Source organism: Electrophorus electricus, chromosome 1, assembly GCF_041902795.1.
Source record: "Electrophorus electricus isolate QZ-2024a chromosome 1, ASM4190279v1, whole genome shotgun sequence".
Classification (NCBI taxonomy): Eukaryota; Metazoa; Chordata; class Actinopteri; order Gymnotiformes; family Gymnotidae; genus Electrophorus; species Electrophorus electricus.
In genome coordinates this window covers 43,956,328-43,977,616 of record NC_137497.1, presented here as the reverse complement: position 1 = coordinate 43,977,616, position 21,289 = coordinate 43,956,328, and the positions used below count along the sequence as shown (strand labels likewise).

At 42.7% G+C, this 21,289-nt stretch overlaps 1 long non-coding RNA gene across 1 annotated transcript; it reads left to right on the top strand.

Moving 5' to 3' along the window:
* Positions 1-12,503: 12,503 nt before the first annotated feature.
* LOC145659373 (uncharacterized) lies at positions 12,504-18,189 on the top strand. The gene is made up of 3 exons (XR_014125565.1): positions 12,504-13,038; positions 13,397-13,560; positions 14,222-18,189. It is a non-coding gene; the product is annotated as an uncharacterized LOC145659373 (long non-coding RNA).
* The last annotated feature ends 3,100 nt before the right edge of the window (positions 18,190-21,289 follow it).

The window sequence follows — 21,289 nt, the reverse complement described above, 5'->3', positions numbered from 1 at the left end:
TTCTATACAGTTGTCAGGTGTTCTATTCAGATGTCAGGTGTTCTATTCAGTTGTCAAGTGTTCTATTTGGGTTTCTATTCAGGTGTCAAGTGTTCTATTCAGGTGTTCTATTCAGGTGTCAGGTGTTCTATTCAGGTGTCAGGTGTTCTATTCAGGTTTCTATTCAGGTGTCAGGTGTTCTATTCAGGTTTCTGTTCGGGTGTCAGGTGTTCTATTCAGGTGTCAGGTGTTCTATTCAGGTTTCTATTCAGGTGTCAGGTGTTCTATTCGGGTTTCTATTAAGGTGTCAGGTGTTCTATTTAGGTTTCTATTCAGGTGTCAGGTGCTCTATTCAGGTTTCTATTCAGGTGTCAGGTGTTTTATTCAGGTGTCAGGAGTTCTATTCAGGTGTCAGGTGTTCTATTCAGGTTTCTATTCAGGTGTCAGGTGTTCTATTCAGGTTTATTTTCATCTGTCAGGTGTTCTATCCAGGTGTTCTATTCAAGTGTCTGGTGTTCTATTCAGGTTTCTATTAATCTGTCAGGTGTTCTATTCAGGTTTCTACTCAGGTGTCAGGTGTTTTATTCAGGTGTTCTATTCAACTGTCAGGTGTTCTATTCAGGTGTCACGTGTTCTATTCAGGTTTCTACTCAGGTGTCAGGTGTTTTATTCAGGTGTTCTATTCAACTGTCGGGTGTTCTATTCAGGTGTTCTATTCAGGTGTCAGGTGTTCTACTCAGGTTTCTAATCAGGTGTCAGGTGTTCCATTCAGGTTTCTACTCAGGTGTCAGGTGTTTTATTCAGGTGTTCTATTCAACTGTCGGGTGTTCTATTCAGGTGTTCTATTCAGGTGTCAGGTGTTCTATTCAGGTTTCTACTCAGGTGTCAGGTGTTTTATTCAGGTTTCCACTCAGGTGTCACACATTGTGGAAGCTCATGAGAGTGAAAAGGTTTACAAATGGATTTCTTACACTTAGGCCTTGTTAACAAAGTCTATAATCAGGCAAAGTTCAGGTAGGAGAAAAGCTGCTCTCTCTCTGGGCCTAACACTGATGTGAGGACACACCAGCGAATCCTTAAACAGGTGACACGTGATGACAGGATACTATGACGGACAGCCTCTGCTCGCCAAACAAAATGTTTGCTCTTAAGTTTGGTCTTAATACCACATGAATGTTGCTTGACAGTAATGGAACAATATTCCTTGGACACCTGAGGTTTAAACTAGTTTAAATTGGTTGGTATACACACAGTCATGAAATACCACAGACTGAAACCTCTCTATTGCGACGCCAGCCAGAGGGAGTGCAACAGTGTAAAGAGTCTCTGCTGCTTCTGCATCTGGCACTAGCTGAGGGAACAGCAGATTCTAATATATGTCTGGATATAGTAAAATAGAACGTCCACCCATTTGGTTGTGATGCAAAAGAGGTCGAGTCATTAAGAGAGTGCCTTAAAGTGACTCCACTGACCATAGTCCCATGGTCCAGCACTACAGGGGAACACTGGACAGGCCGCTTGAGCAAGACATCCTGTAATAAACACAAACTGCAGACCAACACACCTCCATCCTTCTGTGAAGGTCTGATCAGCAGATGCACCTATCGCTTCAGTTGATGTTGCTGTTACACATTAGGGGTTATTTTCATGCAGAAGTCATGAGAACGTCCCTTGGTGTGTCTGCCTGTAAGACATGTTGGACAGCAGTGTGGTCCATCACCTCTGTCCTGCTGTTTGTGCTCAGCATATGAGGTGGTGCTATGCGCAGGACCTCCACCTCGATGTCAGAGCCCCTGCTCCGTTTGGTCTCCCGGGCCCATTGGCAGCTGGGTGGAGACCCACGCCCCAGTCTTCATGGAGTCTGACAGCTGCAAACACTCCTCCTCCTCCTCCTCTCCACGAAACCCTCCATCGTTTACCGCAGTAAAGGTTTTCGGTTCAGATTGAGGCAGAAATATGATGTGGCTAACCTGAAACTGCAGTAGTATCAGTTTCACAAGTTTTAAAAGCGCAAAGCGAGTTATTTCAAGAACGTGAAAGTGAGATTGAAGGTATGTTTATGTTCAGTTTATTTCACAGCTTCAAGTAAAACACTGTACAACCTTGAAGGTTTATTAAACTTAAACTGTCTCTCTCTTTGAAATTCTTACTCAACACGTTCATGCCTTTGCCCGTCATCTCAGTGAATCGTATTTGCTCACGCTGCGCGTGACGTCACACACATGCCAAAGATTCCTGTCTGATGGTGAAATTTGGTGCACGTTTACAGTGAGCCCGAGGTGCCCAGGCTGGCACGGCCTTCCCCTTCTCTCGCTGCACTCTTCTTTCTCTCCTTTGTTTTCTCCACCTCTTTCTCTTTCCACTCAGAGTTAAAGGAAGGACACCGTTTCCTTGTATTCATCACTTCTGTGACGTCCCCCAATGAAACGTTTCCACATAAGCATGTTCTTTCGGGACGTGTAAATCATGAACGGAGTTCAGCAGATCTCCTGCTGGATCCATCTCCTCAGACGTTGAGCTTTCATGGTAAAGGGGGAGGCTTTTGCAGGGCTGTGGACTGTCTGTTACAGTCAGCAGTTGACAGCAGCTGCTTCCCTACACAGCAGGTTATTTTTTATCTGCGTTGGCAGTATCTTAAAGAATGTTGTAACTTAACATTTTACTTGCCATTTAAAGTCTATGATTCCTAAAGCTATTAATGACAACATTATTGTCGTTGTACCGGGCCTGAGCATTGTTTTGCGTTGTTTTCACACTGTCGTTAATAATACCTGGTCATTACCGCTTTGGACAAATGCGTGTTTCCTAGTGTTGCAGTTCATAATGGATATTGGTGTATAACAGAAATGTCAGCAGATGAGAAGGTCTCCACATGGGTATGCATCATGTGTGTATGCATCGCAGTCTCCAACGGCCATGCAGACCTATAGTTTCACCTGCCGATCTTCACTGCAAACACGCAGTGTCTCCTCTGCTCTCGAGACTAGCCTCCTATGTTCCTCTGAGCCTTGCTGATATGAAACACAAGCACCTTTCCTCAGCTCAGCCTCAAACAGTGTGTCAGACGTATAATGACTGAAGATTGAAGACAGAAGTCCCTGACGTTTGGACTTCTCGTCTGGTCGTCTAGTCACTTTCACTCATCACAATGTATCTGTCCTTAAACCCCTGAGTGGAATAACGACTTGACAAGTGCTGTCCAGCTTCTGGGGTTCAGGACAGGTCTCGTCTCTGTAAGTCTGCACTGGACCTGCGTGATGGATGACGTGGGCGTTGGCTTCGTGGGTTTGGTCCCATGGTGAGAGACAGACCAATTTCATACAAAAGCAGGTTCACTCTGCCTTGTAGACACTGGGCGTCCAGTCCTGTCAGGTGCACAATAACACTCAGTCTGACATCGGATAACACTGGAACCGCTGAGTCCAAGTAGAAAGGACGAGAAAACCTTGGAAGAATGTAGGAGTTGTGTGTGTGTGTGTGTGTGTGTGTGTGTGTGTGTGTGTGTGTGTGAGGGGGTGTTGGGTGTGTGTGTCTGTGGGAGGATGGGCTTGTGTGTGTTCCAGTAGTCATGGTCCTAAGCTGTACTGAGAATGCTAGCTCCCCTCCTCACAAACACACACACCACTGTCATGACATCTGGGGCTGCAGGTGGTTCAGATGCAGAAAGCCACGACTCAGATCACTGGAAATCTCCTTCTCCTCCAGCCAGACTTGCCTGCCAATTCCCAGTCAAGCTCTGCCACTGTTCATCAGCAGCTGCTCCGGCCAGCGTTTCTCTCTCTCTCCGCCCCTCTGAATCCAAACAGTTGTGCTCTGTCCTCAGTATCAGCCAATCCCATGAGCTCCATGACAACTCTACACCTCCTGCTTCTCCAACTCCATCAATGAGGGGTTTGTCAAAAAACTCTCAGCTGCCCTCTACAATCCCCACCACCCCACTATGGGATTCATCTCGCCTGCTGAGAGAAACAGAGGTTGCTGTTGTAAGCAGGAGTGATATAGAGAGTGCTGGGGAAAAGAATTTAACAGAGAGGATAAACACATTATTAGGAGTCTTCTGAAGAAGAGTTTTCCTAACTGAATCGGAAACCTGCCAATAGCTTGTGTTTCCTATTTAAATTTTATTCAGATGTTGTTATTTACTGTTATTGTTTATTGTTGTTGTACATCCAGGTGATCCCAGCAGCAAAGACAAAACATTTAATCAGTTTTGTTTGTCCCAAAGCTGCTGTATGTTTTTGTCTTTAAACACGTAGCCTTTCTCTCAGCTCTGTTTAACAGCACTTGGAGCCCCGTGGGTCACCACAGGACAGGTGAGCGAGTGATGCTAATGTCCCCTTCTGTTTGTGTGGTCCCCCACACACACTCTGGGTTGGCATCTCTCTCAGTCGACAGTAAGAGAGGTGAGAACTGAGCTCTCTTCGAGCATCCCCGCACCTCAAGCATGGCTCCCAGCAATGGGGTCGAACCCTTCTTGGCTTCCGATGCCAAGCTACGAGCCATCAGTGAGATTTCTACGAGCCATCAGTGTGATTTCTCTCAAATCCATCAGCACACTCTGGCATCTAGGAGTGTCTTCAAGGTGATTTATTTGGTATGAGTAACATATTAAACTTAGTTCAACAGCAGGATTCTGAACTGTGATTGAGACATAGGAGGACTTCCTGCGATCGTAAATCAATGGGACATGCCGTCTGAGTGTTCTCATCACTTTCAATGTCTTTCACAAGGAGAAAGGTCTAAATTAATTAATAAGCAATCTGTCATAGCTCTGGGCTCTAGGTCATCATTAGCATCACCCTGAAGATAAGATTTCTCCGTGATAGCTCTAGGTCAGCGTTATTGTCACTCTGAAGGTAAGATCTCTCAATGATAGCTCTAGGTCAGTGTTAGCATTACCCGGAAGGTAAGATCCCCACACGATAGCTGACATTTAAACTATGGGTCACAACCTTCTCTTGATATCCGACAAGCCGATTCAAGACCTCAATAACAATTCCCTTCCACTTTAAAGTTATGGTTGTTACATTTTCAGACATTCAGACAGTTTCCTGGGGAAGGGCAGATTGATGTAGGCTTTTAAATGTTCTGATCTGATCTCTAAGATCTTTAGGAGAATAAACAGCAGCCTAAAGGAAAAACAAAACCAGCAAAAAAGTTTTGGTACTATTTATTCACCCAAATGGTTTTGGGAGAACGGCCTTTGGTGACTTTGATGAACTTTGATGAAATGTGGTTTTGGATCATCTGTGTGAATTTACAGCTGGACAAACTCTGCATTCGTCTGCATTTCTCCTCTGGCAAAATTTAGCACCATATCAAGAAACAAAGGCTGCTTAGAAAGTCCATTTTGTTGTAGGTAAGAAAATAAGGTTCAGTCTGTTGCCTCTGGGAGCTTTCTCGAGAAAGACCACGTAATCTGACCATATGTTACACACTTCTGTATTGCTTTGTATCATATTGCGCAGGGCTCATTTTGTGAGACCTTGGGTGGGAATCCCATTCCCTGTGGCTGAAAAAGGACAAAGCCTACTTACAAAGCAGAGAAGAAAAAGAAATCTATCCCACTCCCAGGGAGCTAATCCAACACAAACAGCAAAGGAAGCATCTACGAGGGAAACATCATCCTGTGGCCGATCAGACTCTGAGCTTGTCCTGAGCTTGTGCCTTTTTCAGCTTCACTCGCAGAGATGATTGCCTGGCTGGACGCCATGACATTTATCTGTCACAGAACATTACAAAGTCAAAACATTCCACAGTGCAAACACTACGTCATGCACCATCACTGCAAGTCTCCGATGGGGCGGGAGTGCAGAGTTTTGTAGTCTGTGCCGGGTGTGACATAATTCATCACCATAGTAACCACCCCGGGCCTCGGAGTCTCCAAACAACCCGTACACTGTTTGACAGGTTGCAGGCAGAAACAGGTCATGGGATTTTGGTGGGGAGTTAAATAATATATAGTTGTAGCAAGCAAACATATATATATATATATATATATATATATATATATATATATATATATATATATATATATATATATATATATATATATATATATATATATGACTAACAGAACATGTGTGTCTCTGTATGTATATATATTTTTATTGTTTATCGGTTGTTATAGCAACCGAATATCAGTTATATATATGGGCAATGTGGCACTGTTCAAAATTCAAAAATACCATCAGAACATGTAGCATGTGTGGATGCGTTGGTTCGTTGAGCTCAGTGCCCTCATCACTACAGCTCTGCTCCAGAGTCAGAGAGAAATGTTTCTGTCTTACTAACTCTAAACCTAAACCTAACCCTAACAAAGTGTATGTGTGTTTGTATACGCACAAGTTGTACCATTAAAGTTTTTCAGTAGCTACAGAACATTTATCAACAGACTCCGACAGCTCCATCTCTGTTATCTTTCAGGGACTGCTGTGCTGAAATGAGACTTTAGTTACTGCTGTTTTTGTTCTTCTTCTTCTTCTTTTACTTCTTCTTCTTCTTCTTCTACTTCTTCTTCTTCTTCTTCTACTTCTTCTTCTTCTTCTTTTACTTCTTCTTCTTCTTCTTCTACTTCTTCTTCTTCTTGTCGATGCTGTTGCTGTTGTTTCAGAAGCATTTGGATTTGGAGCGCCTCTGCCAGGCTTTGTTCCGAAGTTTGATTAATGACCACACACTACATCTGTTGCTCGAAAGACACTGGATTGCCTTTAACAAGAGGAAGTTGGAGTCAGAATGGACTTAATCACTGAGCAGCTGGCTGTAGCCCCGACACGGAGACACTACAGAGACCAACACTGTACACAACCACGCCAGGCACTGCTGTGCTAATGTGCCTGCTAATTGGTACTCAGTATTTAGGAGTCATTTTCTTTCCCCAGTCTCTGTGCAGAACCACACCTTTCTTCTGCCCCAACAAATGTTCAATGCATTTAGATACAACCACACAAACATTCAATGTTAAAGCTCATTTGTTGTTATAAGCAGGCATTTACTTAAGTCGATATTGTATAGTAGCACTGTAGAAAAGACAGTAACACCTGATAGAATTCAGTTATTCATTGCCAAACGTGCATATGGACACATGCAGAATACATAAATCCCACAGGAAGTTATGACTCCCAAAATCAATTTTCATTGTCTGTTTTCTGTCTGGACAACCTATTAACCTATTAAAAAACAACCTCTACCAAAGCTTCTGCATAAGACAGGAACTGATGTGTTTTCCTGGGAAAAATCCCTTTCATTTGAGCGCATCCAATTAAATTTATGAGTGGCTTTAATGAGTTCTGAAATGAGTTATTGATCGCTTACACATGCGCTTCAAGCAAACACTCTATGCAAAATTCCACAAAGTAAATAAATAAATGTGGTTAGATATTGAATTGCAATAGTTTGCCTAGACAATTTCATCAAGTGCTTAAAAGTGAAGGTCACAGTCCGAGTCTTATAAGACACCCTGGTGGCAATATTCCCTCCAATGGCATCCAGTTCACTGATAACATGCAAACACACACACACACAAACATCGCACACACCCACACAAACACACCAGCAGATATCTACTTTGAGAAATTACTTCAGTCTGCATTCATTAACCGAGAGAGTCATCATAAGAAAAACCACCAGCCACACAAGACCACTAACATTCTCGCCATGCATTTATCACTATTGTTAGGAGGTAACCTGCGTTTGGTCAACACAAGTCTTGGAAAAATGCTGTCAAGACCTTAAAATCTTTTCATGAAGTCAAACTACAAGTTTAACTACATGAATTCTTTGGTCAGAGGTTTCGGACAGATAATAGAAGATAAATGGAATGAAATGGGAAGCTTTAGCCCAGTCCTTTCTGTGGGAAATCCAGGATTGTACGGAAGAAGGATGCCAGTAATTATCTTCCCTTTTCTTAGTCATTTTAGGGACCTGAACTGACTTTTCAGCAGAAGGTCAAGCAAAGTTAAAGTGAGTTCCAGAAAAGCATGAATGATTGTGGAAATGTCAGTATTGTTCACAGATTCTCTAAATAAAGTGAACATATAAGTGATGACTGTACTGAATTATATGTAGAGCACACTGAATTAGAAGATATGCGGGAATGATCTGGATTAGCGGATGACTGGCTCCAAATCATCTTTCTCTGCAGCAGCCTTCACTTTGTGGATCTTCTGAGGTGTTTTTTCTCCAGTTTTTAACTGTAAGAATGACGTTAATTTCAGAATAAGATGAGATGTATTCTGAAGACCCTGCTTCTCTCATACAGTGACCTTAACTATTATTAGAACCATTAACATGGACCCTAATATGCACAATGTTTATAAGAACTGCTGGTATATTCCTCATGTCACACTCTTTCTGCTGGCATGTTCTGCATTGGTTCCTCGTGCGTTTATGTAATGCTTTGCACTGGTGTGTCTGCACAGTGTGTGCATGCGCATAATCACATCCCCATTTATTTAGGGTTCACTCTGTGTTCAGTGTGACCTGATTTTCCCCTCAGGAATAAAACAAAGTCTGTCTAGCCTCCTACATACCCTGACCCGTCTGTGTGCTTATGGGGCGGTGAAGACCCCGAGTGGGTGGCATTCCACATTAGCAGGTGTCAGAAAGCAGGATCCATACACACTACTGCTAGGGCTGTGAAAGATACACCTAGACCCTCACGCGTCACCAGGAGTTATTCCACGCACTTTTTTTGGAGGGGGGGCTAGACCGACTGACTTTTGACCAGGCGTTAGGGTAGAGGATCAGTTTCTCAGGAGAGGAACTGAGCTCAGATGAGATTTGTTTGTATCCTCAGTAATTCGCAGCCCCCTGATTCTATCCAGGAAGCACTTTTTCTCTCTTTGTCTGTGTTAACGCTGGCTACAGGCCAGAGCCGGACACCGGAGGCCGTGCCTTATTGACAGCTCATCTGGAAAGCAACGGACGCAGCAGGTGTTCTATCATGGTGAAAACGCATTCAGCACTCTTTCGTCTTTGAGGAACGACTTGTCTGTTTTCACTTGCTTTCTGTTTCCTCCACTTGAACTTAGCATGTTCAAGGACATCACTCACTTGTCTGTTCTCGTGTGTTTGTAAATGTGCAGTTTCACAAACAACCACATGGAATGACACAGGTGTCGAGCTGTGAGTGACTCTAAACAAGCAGATTTGGTATAAATGTCTCAGTGAGAAAGATTGTAAGGAATCTAGTTGAGCGTGCACAATAGCTGTATGTTGTTGGATTTATTAGTTTTCTTATGTGAAGGAGGGGGGGTTGTTTTGGGGGGCGTTGTTTTTTTGTTTTTTTGAATAAAAAATTTGTCCTCATTTTCTTCCCTCTTGTCAATGGAACCTCGAATGCCACCGAAGGGAAATACATCTTGTACAGAAATGAGATGCCACCCAAATGAAAACAGATTGGGAGTGCAACCATGCAACCCTCTTGGTCCTCCATTATAGAGATGGCGGGCTGAGAGCACAAGACAGATGAGACCATTCATTTTCAGCGCTGAGTGCCCTCACCGCACGAGCTGAGCGCACCACGGCTGCGCTGTGAACACAGCGTCCGTTCGAGCTTCTGGATGCCGAGGTTAGGGATATGATGATTATAACGGGTAGTGGAAAAAAGACTGATGGAAAGAAATCCAGTTTTATTTCATCTTCAAAAATATTTTGAAATTGTCGTGAGAGAGGGTCTAAATGTAAACAACGCTTTCCCGCTGATGTTAATGTCAGTGTTGCTCAGTGCTGTGCCTTTCTGGAAGTGAGCGTTATTTTTAAAATCCTTTTGTTGTTTCCTTTCTTTTTGTCTTTGTTTATGTCCATATATATATAGATAGATAGGTTTTTTTTGGCAATTATATTGTGGGGTTATTAAAGATGGATACATAAATGTGTTGCTTGGCTGATCCTAAAATTAGAATGTCACACTTCTGGAAGGAAGATCTGTACCATCTGCATGGGCTAGAGAGGAAAATTCATGCGTCATTAGAGGAAACACTCCACGCCATGACCACAAAGACCCTCTGAAAAAGCCTCTCTGAAACAGACTCTCTGAAACAGACCCTCTGAAACAGCCTCTTTGAAACAGCTTCTCTGAAACAGATTCACTGAAACAGCTTCTCTGAAACAGACCCTCTGAAACAGACCCTCTGAAACAGCCTCTCTCAAACAGACTCTCTGAAACAGACCCTCTGAAACAGACTCTCTGAAACAGACTCACTGAAACAGCTTCTCTGAAACAGACCCTCTGAAACAGATTCTCTGAAACAGACTCTCTGAAACAGACTCTCTGAAACAGCCTCTCTGAAACAGACCCTCTGAAACAGACCCTCTGAAACAGCCTCTTTGAAACAGCTTCTCTGAAACAGACCCTCTGAAACAGACCCTCTGAAACAGACTCTCTGAAACAGACTCGGCACTCATTCCGCGTTCGTTTAGCGCATGCTAGCTAATGTGTGCTCCCCTGAATCAGTGCACAAACACTTCGTAGATAGAAAGCTGTCTGATTAGAGTTTCATCACATTAAGAAAATAATTATTCTTTTAATTGCTGTCATGTAAGGTAGCCTTTGGGCGTCTGAGCAGGGAACACATCAAAGTCCCATTTGCTGCTTCTGGCTTAATGGCTGTCTCCTCTTTGATGGGTCATTATCATATCGAGACAGGCTTCTGTGTTTTTCCTTAAATGTTGCCTCAGATTTATCTCATATGGATTGCTTTAAGATATGAAAGTACTGATGTGTCGCCCAGCAGAGCATAAAGCCAGATGAATGTTCTGGTAATCTCAGCAATCTGAGCCGTGCTAATAAACCTTTTAAACATGTCACAGCTCTCGCAGGATTAGTATTTACTTTGATTATAAGACTCATCAATCTTCTGTAAACAATGCCGTCGATTTAATATTTGATCATCACAAAGTCATCAGAGCATCTTCCTGTGTGCTTAACACAGAGGTTCATTCATAATTCCTCTGATGATTTTTTTTTGTTAGCCAGCAATAAAGCTTTGAACGTGTGGCTCGTGGCTTAAGCATGAGTGTTTAGCGGCCCAAATCGATAAATGAAGGAGCCGCAGGACAAAAGACGACGTCCGTGATTTGTTCACATCACCTCTGCTTGGTTCAGTAAGAGCAGCTGAAAATAGGTCTCGAATAAGCAACCTTCTGATGTTTTACTAGCCTATATTATAAAAATGCCTCGGGGCAAGGAAAAAATCTTTTTCCTGAATGGAGTGGAATGGCTGAATGGAAATGAGAGAACAGATCGTTGGCACACAAGAACGACTTTGCACAGTGTGATGAGAACAGATCATCTTTAGTGAGGTGAGTTTAAGAGTGTGTGTGTGTGTGTGTGTGTGTGTGTGTGTGTGTGTGTGTGTGTGTGTGTGTGTGTGTGTGTGTGTGTGTGTGTGTGTGTGTGTGTGTGTGTGTGTGAGATGCTGATAGCTACCAAGACACCCCACAGTAGAGTAAAGTGAACCCCAGTGGACGGACCTGCTGCTGAGGCAATGCTTTAGAGACAATTTAACAAAGATTTATTATGTGATGGGAAACAAACATGATTCACTTTAGGGTGCACATGGGGAAAATAATTACGTTTTAGTCCACGTTTCTAAGTGAGTAAGCGCCAACTAGCAGAGGACATGAGGGAAGGTTCTCATGCGCTCATCTGTTTCCCCCAGAGCTGTTTCTCCAGTCACTTGGACCACCGAACCACAAGAAGAGACGAGAACATCAGAGCACTTGACATCATTGCTGGTGGTACCCTCATGCTCACCTGATGCACAGCTGTGTGAAGCCCGCATTTAATGCACGATTGAACCCTTTGTTGGATTATCCTGGATTGTGTTTAATCCAGGAGTAGCAGTTTTCACAGTAATCCTGGTATATCTGGAGCCTGTAGAGCTCTACCACCTGTTTTTATTCTGTCACAAGTAATTAAGGGCAATTGTACATTAATCCAGGCTATGCCCCCTTTACAAATTGGGCTTTTAAAATATTTTATACTGAAAAATCTGTAAAAGAGAACTTTAGCAAAAGAAATATTTTGTGACAGAAAATCTCATACAGTTTCATCTAGAGGTGTTTCAGAAGATGTCATCTAGAGAACTCTACAGGTCTACACACACACACACACACACACACACACACAAACACACACCCACACACACCCCTTCCCTCTTTAGTTTGGCAAATGATATGTGTATTCGAACCAACCATTTCAGCCAACACTCGTCTGTTCATTTTCCTGGCCTAGTCAGTCCCAAACACACACAAACACACACCTGTCCCATTACCTGACTTTGAGTGCTTCACTCTTATTTGGTTTCATGATAAAACTGAGGTGTACATGACTTCTAGCCAGATAAATTCTTCATTTGAATTTACAGGTATTCTCTCATCATTTAACTACCACTATGCCGTTTAAGGTGGGTTATGTTAAAGCAGGTCAAAGTCCTTTAGATGACTGATTAAAAGCTTGGACCATATTTCTCAAATCCACCTTAAGGCCCTGTAGCATTTTCTCTCCTTACTCCAAATGCTTTATTAGCAGGACATGTCTGATCATCTTCATACTTCAGTCCAACGTTCATTGAGCACTGCAGAGTGCATAAAATAACCTCTAAATTTGACATTTTTTGTATACTGCCCCCTAACGACCATTTAGGAATTACACTTTATTTGGTGTTATCTTTGATGTCATAGATAGGACTTATTGACTATAGCGAATCATAAGCTACCTTATATTGCATATTCACGAGCTGTGAACTCATCTGCCCCTCCCACACTCCACTCACTCTGAACAGAGATGGTGCACGCACACAAATGCTCAGTGTTTGGATGCAAGTGGGGGAAAGGTCACTCTCTACATTTTATTTTTAAAAAAAGAGACCAAATCAAAATGGCTCAGATTTCTTTCTGGGGTTGAAGTGACACCCAGTTCCAGAGTTTGTCGCAGGCATTTTACTGTGGACTCATTTGAAAACGGCTCAGTGCAGCTCCGGATTTGACAGTAAACCCAAACTGAAGGCAACAGCTTTCCTGACACTTCCTAGAGGCAACATGGATGATAAGGTGGTACGTCTTTATTTTTAAATAAGTCATTGTTTTCATTTGACACTTTATACAATAATGTAGCAAGTGATGAGAATATAACTAAATGTGCACAGGCTATGATTTGCTAATTTTATGTAATTTAGCTCATATACAAATGTCATTTTTAAAAGTGCCATTGACTTTCTCACATTTAGCTCCTGCCGTGTGCTCAAAGCCTGTTCGCTAATAGAAGCTAGCTCGCTAACATTAGCTAATAACTTTAAAGTACGAGTGATCAATAAGTAATAAATAATGCACAGATGATACCACTCTAAATATGTTCTTAAAAAATGAATAAATTAACCAGAGAATATGATTATCTTCTATTTAAACACGACAGATTCCGCTGTTGACCGAGACCCCTAACAGCCTTTCACCTCTTCAGGTTCCGACAATTAAAGTCGAGTTGATGTGATCCTACTTCCTGCGCCACACTGACTAAGTGGGGGGCTACGTTTGACACTGAGGCTGTCAATCAATCTGTGGTGCCCACACAGCAGAATGGTAAATGGCACCAGAGAAAAAAGAAATTTATTGAAAAATATTGAAAGATAACTGGAAAATATAACTTTTCTTTGCGGAAATATTTATTTTTCACAGATTAAAAATAAACAACTGCGCATGCATGGCCTTTAATATGCTTATGTAAACTACTGGTCTTATTTGGCTATGCTGATAAAGAGACCATGAGTAATTTTAGTAAAAACTGTCAATTAATACGGAAAATGTAAATGTACATACAAAACAAACCCAAAGTATTTAAGGGTGTGATCATATTCTATGAATACATGAAAATATAATTATTGTTGCAAAAATAAACTTATGGAAGGAGTACTATTTCAAAGCTGATTATAAAGAAATGGGAATCATGTCTAATTTTTCCTAATGGCATGCTGGAATTACCAGATGATTTAGTGCATATTATTATCTATGTTTTCAAGTTAAACACCAGACTATGGAATCCTGAGCTGCTAACAGGGAGCTACACTTTCTGTCACACATTCCTACCCAGTTCTGTACATCATCAGTAGCACGTTGTAATAATAATGACTAGACTGTTACCAGCTCAAGAGATTCTTTTACAGCAAACACTGCTTATATGTGTGATTTGGTCATCTTATGGCCTGCATGCATGAACCCATGTTTCATTTCGTCTTCCACAAAGCTCGTGTGAAATGGACACCCTACGGAGTGTCTATCTAGCACATCCCTTCTACTCATGGCCCTCCTCATCTCCTGTTGCAAATGTAAACTGAAGGAGAAAAGAGGCATCCCCACTGTGCAAATCGATACGAAATAAACAGCGAGGGGGGGGGGGATCAAGTCGAGAGGTTGATGCCTCAAGGCCGTTTGTGAAGCCTGCCGCCATCGGACTCGAGCTGCCTGATAAATCCCGCAGCTCAGCGCATGAGAGCTCCTTCAGTTCCTCTCAACTCTCCGGATGCCTCACGAATGCAAAACAAAGTGTGGGACGTGACGGTGAATCGTCGGTGCTCCACAGATTACGAATACGCAGAAGAGCGGTCCCTGTTCATCACGCGCCTGCTCTCCAGCGTAGCTCTGCGTGTCCCGCTTGGCTATAAACAAATCAAGCCACGGCTCAGACTGTCAGCCCGCTGCACGCTGGAGGCAAAGTGCGCTTCAGAAAGGCCTGCTGGGACTACTTCCAGCTACGCTGAGGATCTGGGCGGCACGCGCGCCACACAGCTCGATATAACTCATCTCATCTCCATTAAATGCCAATTAGCAGGTCTGATTTCTTTTCGCTTAAGTAAACGGGGATCTTAAGCCACAGAAGGAAGTTTCCTGAGGACAGCGAGGCATTGGCAGGGCTGCGGTGAAAGGCTTTAGAGGAAAGAAGGATGCTGGAACAAGACCCCAGGAGGGCTGCAGGCTATCCCAACAAACTGGGTCAGGTTACTACCACTCACAGTGCCTTCCAAGATCTGGTTTGTGAATGTGCTCGACTTTTAGACTCGTGAGTTTTTTCATGCATTTTTATCATTATGATCATTTTTTTGCCCCCTCGTTCTTACCGAGCCTGCTTGCTCCTCAGATCCCGCACTGACACTGAACACCCTACGCCCCATCACATAGTAAATCATCATTCATTCATGTTTCCGTGTTTATTGAGTTGTTGAGACAACGCAAATGTACAAGGCAGCGTTCAAGTGAATAGTTCAAGTGCAACCAATGTCCACGACTTCAGTTGAAAATCTAATGGATTTTAACTTCCCAGTGTGTCTGGAGTCCAGTGTTATTTGAGGATATTTCTGAACACACAGTACGATGTTGATTTTATCCCCCTATTTCACTAACTGACCGGGGACGTGATTAAATGTTAATGGGTTTTTCTTTCTTTTCTGGTGCCTGGTTCTGGTCAGCATAACAGGAAGCTCACAGAAATCTGGATGCTGGGAAAGATTAAAGTGCAGTGTAATCTTTAATTGCTTTGTTGGGTGCTGCTCTCAGCAACGTTCCTGGCATCTCATTCCATCCGTGTCTTCCTGATCCGTACGCCATTTGTCATATCGTCCTGCCAAGGCCCTGGATCGTGTGCCAGCCATTAGCATTCTGACCTCTGCAGGTCATAAGACGAAAATACATCAGAAGGCTACGGCCATCCCAGATCGATGGCACCCCGGGATCGTGCCAAAGGGCAGGGAGGAGGCAGCTAGCACTGCAAAACCGCTATGGCATCCGCTGCATAAATATCCATGTCAGGATAATAGCACTGGCCTGATATACTGCTGCAGAACTAGCCTGCCTTGCAGAACGTGCCAGGAAGCAATTCTGTACCGTATTTTCCACAAACTTGGGTGAGGGATTTTTACTCTCTTTTTTTCTCCCACTGCTCCTTTTATTAGTCACAAGCCAACAGTGACATCACGAAATTCCTCCAAAGTCACCCGGAGTGCCACTGTGAACACAGGCACACGCAGTTTTCCCTGATGGAGACTGACGGTCCCGGTGTGGTCATGTTTTGCTTGGTGGTGACTGAACATCCTTTGCAAACGCAGACCGGGGTTAGACAGGAAGGTATAAGAGAATGTATCATAAACAAAACTTCACGGAGTAGCGATTTGTTTTTAGCTGTCTAACTAATCAGTGTTTTCAGGCCCAAGTAAACCAACTCCATTTTGTTGTCTGAAAGTGAAGCAATTTCAGCATTAGATGTTTTATAATTAATGTGATGTTTATTAACAAATGTGCAAGAGAGAAGTGTGAGTGGGGTAAATTTTAATCCTAATAATTTTCTCAGACTTTCAGGCAATGTATGACAAGGCCTACAGATCTAATTTATTCATAATTTATACGACGGTTAAAACATAAACAATCATGTGACAGTTATGTGACAAATCTCTGTTGAAATTCTATTGGGTTTTTTTTTTTTCTTATTTTAGATGGCAAAAAGTTATAGTTAAAGTTATAGTTTCATTTTTCAACACATCAGAAAACAAAGTACTGACGTGTTTACTTCGGGACGTGACTGTTGTGTGTTGCAGCTCACAAACTGTGCCAGTCTGTCCCAGAGGAGATTTTCAACAAACCCAGGCCTTATCAGATGTCTGAGAGAAGGCCTTTTCAACCATCAAACATGTCTGCTCTAATGAGGTGTTTTGCAAAGAGTTAATCATATCCCAGGTTCTCTACAATACTCCTTCATGACAACCAGAAAAAGGGGAAAGGCAGAAATAACTAGACATGAATTCTCATAAATGAACTGCTTCTCAAGTTACCCAAAAGCATGCATCTGAAATCAGAATGCACTGAGAATAAAATGACTATAGAGTAAGTTAAACATCTTGCACCCTGCAGTGTAATGGTCTAACAGGATGGGCAGTGGTAGCTCAGTGGTGAAGGTGCTTGATAAGTAATCAGAAGGTTGCTAGTTTAAGTCCCACCACAGCCAGGTTTCCATTGTTGGGTCCCTGAGCAAAACCCTTAACCCTCAAGTTGTGTTCAGTCATAATTGTAAGTCACTTTGGATAAAAGTGTCAGGTAAATGTAAAATGAAGAAACAGACATTCTGTCCTCACCCTCGTAAGTGTAGCTTTGTTTCCTGCTTTTAACATTAAGGCTGCAAGATGAGAAATGTCCTTTAACCTCTGACTGAACTGAAACATTCTTGTTGAATTTTGATCTTCTCTGTGTACTCAAGTACACATAAACTTAACTGCAGTGTCAAAAGGGAAGTCTGTCCAGTGACACTTCCAGTGACCTCTATATTGATTAAATAACCTCTGTATTGATGAACACAGAAGACATTTCACACCAGAGTGAAAATATCATGTAATTGTACACTTTACTCTATATTCTAGTGCTCTTTTATTCAGTCTGATATTATGTACAAAAAGTCTTCCATCTTTGACATTGTAATACCCTCTGCCTCGACTTCTACTTAACAGACTTGGAATCTAATCCACACTTCAATCCACTGTTAGAGCATTTAACAATATATTCCCAAGTTACTGTTATTGGATAGAAAATAGTCAAAGGGAAAATTGCATAACGAGATTATTCATAATACTATCTAATAATAATAATATCTAACACTGTCTAATTTTGGTCTCCTCCCAAACAAGGGAAGATGCTTAATGAAAATTGACCCCAAATATCATAACCACTACCCTGAGTCCTCCTGAGTTATGGTGAAATGTTCTTATACAGTAACTAATGTGTTTACACTGTAGCTCCTCACCTTCCACACACCTTCACCTTCTAGCACACAGTGCGTTTTCATTATTCTGTAGGTAGGTTTTTGATCTAAATGAATACGTATCATTAAACACAATTTGAGTAAAACGTCTGTTTGTCAATATTACTTTCTATGGCTTCTGTCTTTACCAAAGCCAATAAGGCTTAACATTGAAAGGACAAATGGTCTGCTGTCCTGAATCTTAACAGGCACGGCTGACAGTTCACCGATGTGGAAAGGAAGTGTGTCATCACTTATGTGAGGACATATTTTACGTGTAATGTCTGATGGAAGTTGGACGTTGACTCCATAAGGGATTCTTATGTTCTTTAGCACAGGCAAATGGAGGTAATGCTCATCGGAGGTCGCTGTCCACAGGTGGGAGGTGGGGGGTTGACATGGAGAAGACAAATTCCTGTCACTGTGGACCTTTATAGAGAACCTCATAATTAAACTGCTTATTGGCTCTTGATGGTTCTGTGTAATTTCTGGAAACTGGAGAGACAGAGAGAGAGAGAGAGAGAGAGAGAGAGAGAGAGAGAGAGAGAGAGAGAGAGTGAGAGAGAGAGAGAGAGAGAGAGACAGAGAGAGAGTGAGAGAGAGAGAGAGAGAGAGAGACAGAGCGAGAGAGAGAGAGAGACAGAGTGAGAGAGGGAGAGAGAGAGAGAGACAGAGAGAGAGAGAGAGAGAGAGAGAGAGATCCTCTTTCACTTCAGTTTGCAGCAGGTTTTCCTGCTTGACTACCCCTCCGATGGCATCAGGTCACCCGAGTCCTTATGATGAGTGTCCTTGTGCACAGCTATGAAGATACCAAGGCTGCTGCAGCCGTCTTGGTTTACGTGTACGATCACTGCAGTGTTCAGTAGGATGATATTGACACAGATGTCCGAATTCTATGCGGATTTAGCAATTTCCGTCACCCAAATCAGATAAAGAGTTACTGCTGTAATGGCCATAAAGGCTTTCGAAGGTTATTTAATCTTCTTCACTGAAGTTTCAAAATCCACGTGCAGTTAAGAAGCTTTTAACCTTAAGATACTCAGCGAGTCAGATATGGAGACAAGGAAGGTCCTTACTGAGTGCATCTTCTGAAGACGGGGTTACCTAGAGTCGCGTTTGTGATGGCTCATTCACCAGCATTTCAAAGCTGGGGTTTTTTTCCCTGATCCAGGTTGGGAGGCCCCACAATATTACTACACGGAAAACTGCATACTCGCCTGAGGCTAGACACTCCTCCTACTAAACCGTGGCCATGTGCTTTAGTAAACAGCTATGCGGTCCTTCTTTTAACAGTGAAAAGTGTGTTTTGTGTTTACTAGGTCTTCTCATACATCTTTTCACATTTAATGTATGCAAGAGGCTTGCAGATATAAGAGCGGTATCTCTTTCTGTAATACCGGTCAGTAAGCTCTGAACAGAGTGCCTTTTTTACTCCAGTGACAACAACCAATTAGCTCTTTCTCATTAGAATGTCGCACCTCCTGCCAAGGAATCACTCCTCTGTCTCCCCATGGACGCCAGTTTTTCTCAAATACTTATTAGCCCTTCTCCACATCATTAAGGGTAATAAATGCACGCAGAGAAGCCCGCCCAGTAGCTGTTGTTCCCGAACGGTGTTGGCGCTGACCCTGTTTCATAACCCTGCAGACACGTGCAGGGAGTCTAGGGTTGCGAACTCGCAGGAAGAGCGTTCCAGGGGGTTTCGCGCGCACATCAGCGGAGGTGAGAAACAAGCTTGTTATTAAGTGCAAGGGCTGGAGTGGTTCGGTGTATTCCCGTGCTCTAAACTACACACACACACCTGGAAACTGTTCTGAGACAGGAGAGCGCTCAGCATGCATGTGCGTTACAAGGGCTCTTTCAACACAGGTCACGAGTTGGACGCCGCGTCTAGCCGACAAGCGCATGGCGTCAACTGATACGTGGGTGCGCCAAAACCACAGCGAGCATCGCTCCACGAATTAAACGGTCGAACTAAGTTGAAGTGAAAGGGAACTCATCTTCACATTTTGAGTCAGCAAAAATAGTTAGGAGCTCTGCAAAGTAGCTGACGTGGGTGTAGCTCAGTAATGTGTGGTAACGCTCACATTAGTTTACTCACGGCATTAATCACATTAGTCACGTATCACCTGTATTAATCACGTGTGTGACTACCGAGTTGCTGCTGAATCAAACGCTGCCCTCTCATGCACCGTGTGTGTGTGTGTGTGTGTCACCAGGATTCTCGAGATTACAAGCTACACCTAACTGAGTGCGGGGATTGTCTGACGGGTCTGATAACTGCACGTTCACGACAGCAGACGCCAGCATCTTGTGCACTTCCTCCACATCTACGTTCCTTCAGTAAGCACGGCCAGTTCATTCTGAAGGCCCACTATGCTAGACAGACACAGGATTCAAATCTATGTATTACTGGGTAAGATAAACCTCCAAAGGCACTGCTGGGATGAACTCTGAACGTCAGAGCAAAGAAAAACACCATTTTACCTTTGAAAAACAAGCGCTTTTAAAAACGCCTCGGTCAAAGTGCCAGATGAGGGTGGTTTTCACGGACGCAGTGGGAATGTTACAGGGATCAATGTTAAGCACAGTGCTTATCGGAGTTAAACCGGAATTGTTCCACGGAACCCAACCTATATTTATTTTACATTCTCTCATTTAGAAAGATTTTGTTATGCTAACCCCAAAGCTCCCGGAAGAATGATTGCAGTCCACAGGGAAATGTAGTTCTTTGGGAAGCATGGACGTTCCGAACATTCCGGCTCTACATTTGTCCCAGTCGCTCACATACTCTTCTTCACTCGGCTAATTTGCTATGGCTCTTCCCAAAATCCAATTACTCATTCATTTGCATAAGCTGTTCTGGTTGTCGGAGCACTGGGGATTGTAGACCCGTGACAATCCTCATCCATCACAGAGAAGTCTTCGCTGCTAAGACATGCATGTGGCATTTTTGGCATTGGATTTCAAGGGTTTATACGATGAGAGTGGTGTTTGCTGAAGTTTCAGTATTGTTCATTTATTTTTGTAATGTGATTTTATCCAAAAATTTCAGTTCAGTAAACATGTTACTAAAATAAATTGGCAAAATGTACAAATGTATGTCCTTAAACTTATGCTAGAAATTGAATTTCTGGGCGCAAAAGCATTCTGGACACAAACGTCTGCACCAAAATACCCCTAAATTTTTAAAAAAGTGACATTCTGACTCATGTTTATAGTCAGAAAAAAAGTGTGTAGAACTTGGATGCATCTTTATTTCTTGCTGAATTACTAATAAAGTTTGGTCTTCTAAAATTATTACCATAAGTACAGTTTATCAAACCACACACCCAATTCACAATTCCATTAATTTATTGACTGAATGACAAACATGAAATGTATTGACCATTAAACAATCAATATCTGTGGTCAATGAAATCAGGTCTTCCGATCAATACAGGTGTGAGGTTGACATGTCCTGAGATAAAAACGTGGGTGGTTAGTACCTTTTCACAACAGAGTTCCACTCATGGCCCAAATAAACCAGAGTTC